The 7,425-nt window shown below is 39.2% G+C and overlaps 1 long non-coding RNA gene across 3 annotated transcripts; it reads left to right on the forward strand.

Moving 5' to 3' along the window:
- The first annotated feature begins 291 nt into the window (after positions 1 to 291).
- LOC105272344 (uncharacterized) lies at positions 292 to 6,448 on the forward strand. 3 transcript variants are annotated; one of them, XR_892744.1, is made up of 10 exons: positions 292 to 511; positions 603 to 780; positions 850 to 952; positions 1,115 to 1,301; positions 1,736 to 1,862; positions 1,955 to 1,964; positions 2,366 to 2,427; positions 3,621 to 3,715; positions 3,796 to 3,931; positions 6,346 to 6,448. It is a non-coding gene; the product is annotated as an uncharacterized lncRNA (long non-coding RNA). The 3 variants fall into 3 exon arrangements; XR_892745.1 differs by having other exon boundaries at positions 850 to 1,301; positions 3,399 to 3,715; XR_892743.1 differs by having other exon boundaries at positions 850 to 1,301.
- Positions 6,449 to 7,425: the final 977 nt, after the last annotated feature.

Consider the following 7,425-nt stretch of genomic DNA (forward strand, 5'->3'; position numbering starts at 1 on the left):
TATATATATATATATATATATCATATTATATAGATATATTTTGATATGCATAGCGCCAAAAAAAGCTGACAAGAAACGTTACATGCTTTTTTTTAAAAGGGATAATATTTTGTAGCTTGTTTTACAATGTTAATCCATAAATGTTTCGTATTCTACTAGTTTCAATGTATTATTATGGTTTCCACGTATAGTAAAATGCATCCTTGTAATAGAAGTATCTCTGTATTATAATTCAATAATATTTCTTATTAACTAATTTATTTTTAGTTTTCAGATTGTTGTTGACGAGAAGGAAGGACGTAACAGCAGGGGGGTTGTAGAGAGATACAGAGGTTATTGGTTCCTCTGTGTCTCCTGAAGCTTCTTTAGTAATCCATAGTCCACTCCTTCGAGTCGGATACTCTTCTTCCTGTCGAATTGTCCTAAAGCCGATGTCTGTTGTGGTACTGGTGTTTGCATTTCGATGTCGTTTGCAGTTTGTTGTTTTCCGTTCAGATGAAGCAGTAATGAGGTGAGAGAACTAAAGATAGCTCCCAATAATTTAAGGCTCCACCCGTAAATACGATGTAGTGCATATCCATTAATGATAGTTCCTATGATAGCTTTCAGGAATTTTAGGAGGATTACAATAGTCAGGATTCCAGCAGAGACTGATCCGAAAGCGATGAAGTGTTTCCAGGCATTCTCGATGGTATGCTGGACCATGTGGTTCAATGTTTGTTCATCTAGTAAGTTTCTGAATTCAAACTGGGGGTGAGGTACGGTGTTGCCAGCTGCCAGGTGAGCAAAATTGTCGAGGATAGCTGTTTTTTCGACGTTTGACATTATTCTGTCACGTAATTTTTCAAGTTCTTGCAAGCTGTAGATCCCTGCTGTGCTGAGGTGCTCAGATGATCTGTACTCCCAGGTTGGGTTCGTGTCTGGGTTAAGGATCTGCGGTGTAGGAGCCAATGTTAGTCGAGGATTTAGGAAATACCAGTTGTTATCTATTTTATATCCAACCGGAAGGAGAGGGTTACAGAAAAATGAGGAGCTATGTCTCATAAGAATTTTTGAATTTTTGGTTAGGAAATAGGTTTTGGTATATGACCGGAGCTTCTTTGTAACATTCCAGTTCGGCTCTGTTGGCAAGTTTGACCTGGACCGGAGTACATTTTACAAGATGGACTAATTCTCCGGCTATCGTGGCGTGGTACCCAGGCCCCTTCATTATCCTGTACGCAAATTCATCAGGGGCTACTTCGGCTAGGCTGAGGATGTTCTGGAGGACCTTTCTCTCTAGTTCGCAGCGATGTCGTAAGGTATTTTTGTATAGCCTTTTCATTTGTAGGTTTAGATGTTTTTCTACGTATACGAATTTAGAATTAATATATGCAAATAAATCTAGTTCGTCTGTAGATATTGTCTTTAGTACTGGTGGTTCCATTCCCTTCTGATGTTCTATTACGTATAGTTTGGGAACTTCAGTTTGTTTGATGGTGTAACCGCAAATATGAGATTCTCTGCTGATACTCAGGGTGAAAATCACGTCTGGAGTTGATACTGAATAAATTTCTGACGAGTATTTGGTCTGGCTGAACTTAGTTGCCATTCCGGTAAAAATGGAGGCGTATTGTTCAAATTCGCAGGTGTCCATTGGCATGGTTTTCCAAAATGTATAATATCCGTTATCTTCGCAAAATTCGCTAAAAAACTCGCAACTAGTGGTTCTTAGTAAGATTTTGTTGGTTTTCAGGTCTACTGGAGCGTCATATTGCATGTAGCTGATTCGTACCAGGGCTTCGACGACGACGTTGGGCCAGGATCCGTCCTGGTCATTTTAGTCAACCCCCTTGCATGTTCCGTCTACACTCAACTTCTCGGCAAGTTTTACTGAGCGGTCATTGGTGACATTAGGTTTTAAATTATTTATGCTAACATCTTTGTTTAAGGATATGCTATTTGTTCCGAGTAGGCGTTTACAGGTAAATTCATCTATTTCGTATATGTATTCGCGTCTCCCGTTCTGGACGATCGAGGTATGGCTGTGCATACCACAGTAGTGCATTGTTCTATCGATTTCTACTTTGCATTGGGAGACCTTATTGTACTTGTGCTTAATTAGTTGGACTAACTAAATTCTGGTTTGGACATGTTCTGGTTCCGTGATTTCGATCTTGCATTCACCAACATCGGTTAATGAGAAAGTAGAGACGTTAAGGATGGGTCCACCACAGTCATACCCGATCAGTCCAGATACTAGGGGTAGTAAGAGTAGCAGCACAATCATCTGGAATGGATTGATTCTGTTTTTATTCCAGCCTCTCAGATAATGTGCAAGGTTTAATCTAATCTTATAATCTAATACTACATTTGATTTTTCTAGGACTTCTAAGATGGTGTATGGCCCGGTATATTGATTGGCGAATTTATTTAACTTAGTGTGTGGTAAGTTCAGAAGGAATACTTTATCACCTTTCTTGAAGTCCTGGGGGTTTATTTTTCTATCATAGTAACGTTTGGATCTCTCTTTAGCTTTAATTACATTAGCTACGGCTCTTTTTGTAACTTTTCTGTTCCTGTGATATAAATCTTTTAAGTATTCTTCGTACGTCTGGTCAGTTAAATCTCTGGCTAAGTCGCTTGAGGGCATTCTAGCCAGTCGTCCAAACACCAATTGATATGGGGTGTAGCCCGTGCTCTCATGAACACTGGTGTTATATGAAAACGAAGACAGTTCACATAGATCGTCCCATGCCACTCTATTGTCCATGTATTGTTTAAGATACTCGGTGAATACGTGTATATTCGAAATGCTGATGGGGTGTGGTGAATGCAGTTTTATGCACGTCATCGGGGTGAATTTTGATCTGATGGAATCCGCTCGCGAGATCTAGAGTGGAGAAGTATTTTGCTCCCCCTAATTGATCAATGATTTCTACAATGTTTGGGAGAGGGTACGCGTCCCCTATTGTTTTAGCATTTAAGTCTCGGTAATCATTCACTAGCCTCCACTTTTTGTTTCCCTGAGAATCTGGTTTTTTATCTACCAGCCAAATAGGTGAGCTGTAAGGGCTTTCTGATGGCCTAATTATCTGCCTTTGTTCTAAGTCTTTGACTTGTTTGGCAATTTCTTCTTTGTGAGCAGGAGGGAATCTGTACTGTTTTTTAAACACCGGTATATTGTCGCTGGTAATAATTCTATGTGTGGTTTTATTGGTGGCCCCTAGGGTTTCCCCCTTTAAGTAGAATAGGTCCTGATTTTCAATAATGATTTTTTGGATGGGGTCACGTTCTTCTGGGGTTAGTTCATGAAAATGAACTTCTTTCAATAATTTTTGAGCTCTAGCGTAAGTTTTTTCGTGAGCTGTGATTGTGAGTAAAACTCTTTCATTTTTTTGTATGTTATTTTTGTCTAGGCAATTTTTCAGCATCTTTAGGCGAGTTGCCTGTGTGCTGCTCGAGTTATCTACTTTGAATGGGTCGTGCTCTATTTTGATAGACATCCAGGGACAGGTTAAAATGCGTACTGTAGGAATTGGTACTATGACAGGTTCTTGGTTTCGACTTATAACCCTTATAAAAGTTTTTCCCTCTATGTTGAGGCTTATATTTCCCCCAGCAATAATTTTGTTTCCCAGTCTTATTTCAGGTACAAAGCCGGTTTCTTGGGAGTTTTTGTCTACTCGTACAGGGAGAGCAGTGACTGAGCCAGGAGAAATTGTTTTAGTCTGAGGTATGTCGAAAGGTATCATAATATTATTAAATGAAAACATCCTAGTGTCGTAGCATAATTTTGCTTTGTTTTCCTGGAAGAATTCGGATCCAAGGACTCCAGCGTACGCTATGGGAAATTCTTCCGAAACTATATGGAAAGGGCTTGGGTGTCCTTGTACTCTGATGGTAATGAGTCCCAGAGTGTCGACCCCTGTGTTGGTGATACCATGTAACCGTAAGATATTTTCTCTATCTATTTTATTCGTGTTTCTGACGCAACCGATTTTTAATAAGTTTACTTCGGCTCCAGTGTCTAGCATTATCACGACTGTTGTTTTTAGGTCGGGTGATCTCAACGTGACAGCTGGGACATTTTCTTCGTGCAGGGAAATACGCGCTATTGTAATTTTGGGGGTTCCGTTTGCTTGGACACAGACGGGGTTACTGGTTTTTGTTCCCCCGGGGTCTCGTTCTTTTTCTGCCCGGGGGTGGACTCGTTTTTTTGATTTCTTTTTCGACTGAAATATTCAAATTTTCGACAGACGGTGAGATCGTGTCCTTTAACCTTGCATAGTTGGCAATATGAGTCGGGATTGTATGAATCTTCCCCAGTTTTTTCTGCTCTTTTAGCTGCGTTAATTTTTTTTAAACAATTTTCTACAGTATGGTTTTTATATCCACAAAAATCGCACTTGATTTGGGGTTTTTCGATTTTTACCGACTCATGTTGCCTTTTTGAATACTCCCTGGTGGAGATTTGATTGGAGGGTTCTTGTAGGGGATCGGCAAGTACTTGAAATATTCGTCCTTGCGTTTTAAACCGTTCCATGTCTCTGATATGATTTTTATAGACAGCTATTGCACTAGTGTACGCTTGTTCTATCGTTTTATGGGGCAGTAACCTGCATACTGTCCGCAACAGGGGTGGTATCCCGTTTAAAAATGCTGAGATAGCGTCATCTTCAATTTTACGTTTCTCATAGATCGATAGGGGTCTGTTTTTCTCCTGTTTTTCAAGATTGAGGATATTCCCGTGGAAAGTACGCGATCTATTGACGTAATCAATGATGTGTTCTTGAGGTCCTTTGGACATATTTTCTAAAGCGGCTTTACATTGATTAACCGTCATTAAGGGATCAAATACCTCACGTAGGCGCGTTTCGAGTGTCTCTAGATTATCATATTCTAAATTTTCGATTGCAGTTCGTGCCCTACCCTTAAATTTTTGTCGAATTAACTCTAGAAAAATAGCGATTACGTGATCTGGAAGCATTGTACAGGCCCTTTTGCATGATTTTATAAATTGAGACACTTCTAGATTCATTCCGTCGAACATGGGGACGTACGCGAGAGCATCCTTAAGTGCTATTGTTACTGATGGAGTCTGGTCTGTCCTGGGAGGTCTTAATGCGAGTCTTTTTACGCGAGCTAACTCTTCTTGTAATTCCGTGATTTGAGAGAGGATAGTTTCGTTAAGTTCTTGTGATTCTTCTGTACTAAATCTCTCTGGATTCTCGTGTATTTCTCTAGATCTAGCGAGTAGTTCATTAGCGTGAGCCTCTTTTTCGACAACAGCTCTTTCTCTCTCGGTTAGTTCGTTTTCTATTTCTGTTAATGACTCTACTTTGCGTTGGGCTGACACTATGTCTCTACTTTTCATCTCTAGCGCGGCTTCCCTGTCGTCTAGTAAGGCCTGTTTTTTCTTTAATTGTTCCGCGAGGGTCATTAATTCTTCGTGATTCATTTTTATATTGATTTAATAGGAAAAACGCGAGAAAAAGGTGTGACAATCCCACCGCTGCCACCAAAATTCTTGTTACGTCTAGAGTTAAACTGACGTGAAATGGTTGTGTCACTTTTTCGAACGCGACAGGTTCGAGGGATTTGCCTATTTTTCGCGCAATTGAGTTTTTAATAGATTAGATTTTTTCACTCACCTTTAGTTTGTTGAGGTTCGTGCAAGCAGATGCAATTTCTCCTTAAGTCCTGCGAAGAACTTCTTTGATGCTGCAGAGAGTTGTACTGGGCAGTGAGGCCTAAAATCCGGCTGTTGTACCTGGACAGAGTGGTCGCTCGTAAAGTATCCCCTGGTTGGTGGAGTAGGTTCTGATGGAGAGTTGATTTTTTCGTCCTGCTGGGCAAGGGGAGGTCGTTGGATTAGCCGGAAATGACCCGCTGGATCTTTCGAGATTTGGAACTGTACAGGCTCTGAGTTCTGTATGGATATTCCTTGGGACTTGGTTCCCAAGAGAGCGTCTAGGTTCACTGGTTCGATCCTAGGATCCGAGAATTGAGCGATGAGTTTTCTCAGCTGGTATTTTCGGCCTGCTCTTCGTGTTCGTTTCGGCATCGATGGTTCAGTCCCAGGAAATTGAATCGAGGAGGTTGCTGAATATAATGTGAGCAGCCTTCTGCTCCACGTTATATTGGGAGGGAATTCGGTCGAGCAACCTTCTGCTCCGATCGAGGGGAGAGATGGAAACAATAGAGCAACCTTCTGCTCCTACAGTGTATGGTGTAAGGTGGTCGAGAGTGGGCAACCTTCTTCTCCAAGCTCTCGAAATGAATAGAGTCAAGTGATATCGGAAAGACTGAACGCTTTTATTTGGTAGTTTGGGGTTTTTATACATATTTGTTTTCCTGTTGCAGAGTCAGCTAGAAATTCTTTATCCGGTTGTCGTCGTTGCTGGTTCATCACTTCGAGCGGACGAAGAGTTTCCAAGGCTGTCGTGTGTCATATTTTGCCATAGTTAACAATTCTATCTTTGAATATTTTTGTAATTGGTAAAAATAAAAGTTTTACAATACATATTTTACATTTGTGTTTTACTTTGGTTTTTCTATTGCATGTTGTTTGTAAAAGTTTATAAGGTGTTTAGATTTATTTGTAATTCCTAAAATAGTTGGTTGTTGTGATTTTGTAATGTTGGGTTCAATGAATTATATTGTACCGGATTAGTAGATTCTATGTAGATTGGTTCCATAGTTAATAACATTTCAATCATTATGACTATAATTAGATTAATATAATTGATTTTTGATATTTGATATTTTTGATTGTGATATATTTTTGGGATACTATATTGGATTTTTCCTTGTTTGTCTAATGTATTATTTGAGCAATTATGTTGGAATAATTTTGTAAGCCGAAAAGTGTTTTATAGTGAAGTAAATTATGTGCTGATGATAACCCATTCTGACTGTCGGTAAATCGACTGTGGGTATCTTAGTGCGATGGTCGGTAATCCGACTATAGATAATTTTTTTGGAGGAGTTTGTTTGATGGTAAATTGAAAGGTGGAGGATAACTTTGGTTCTCGTAGAGAGTGTAGTAAATCCATTAGGGGTTAGTTTATTCTGTGTTTTGATTTTGTTTGTTCACATGTCTCGATTAATAGTGTTAGTGGTAAATGTTCTATTACTATTGTGTCTTAAGTTTATTTTATTAGTGATGACCAAAGTAAGATAGTTAACGTTTTGATGTGGTTTTTGAAGTGAGTGGTAACTGTGGTTTGTTGGTTTATATGCTTTAGTTAATGTGACTTAGCAGTGACAATGGTATAATAATGATGTTTTATGTGTTGTTGTATACTATGACAATGTTTCTTCCTACGTAATAATTTTCAGTTTATAATAACAGTGTTTTTTCTTGCGGGATTTGTATGACATTATGTCTACAACCATAATATTATTTCAATAACAGTGATTGTATAATTTTGTTTTAATAAC

Source organism: Fopius arisanus, unplaced genomic scaffold (genome assembly GCF_000806365.1).
Source record: "Fopius arisanus strain USDA-PBARC FA_bdor unplaced genomic scaffold, ASM80636v1 scaffold00165, whole genome shotgun sequence".
Lineage (NCBI taxonomy): Eukaryota > Metazoa > Arthropoda > Insecta > Hymenoptera > Braconidae > Fopius > Fopius arisanus.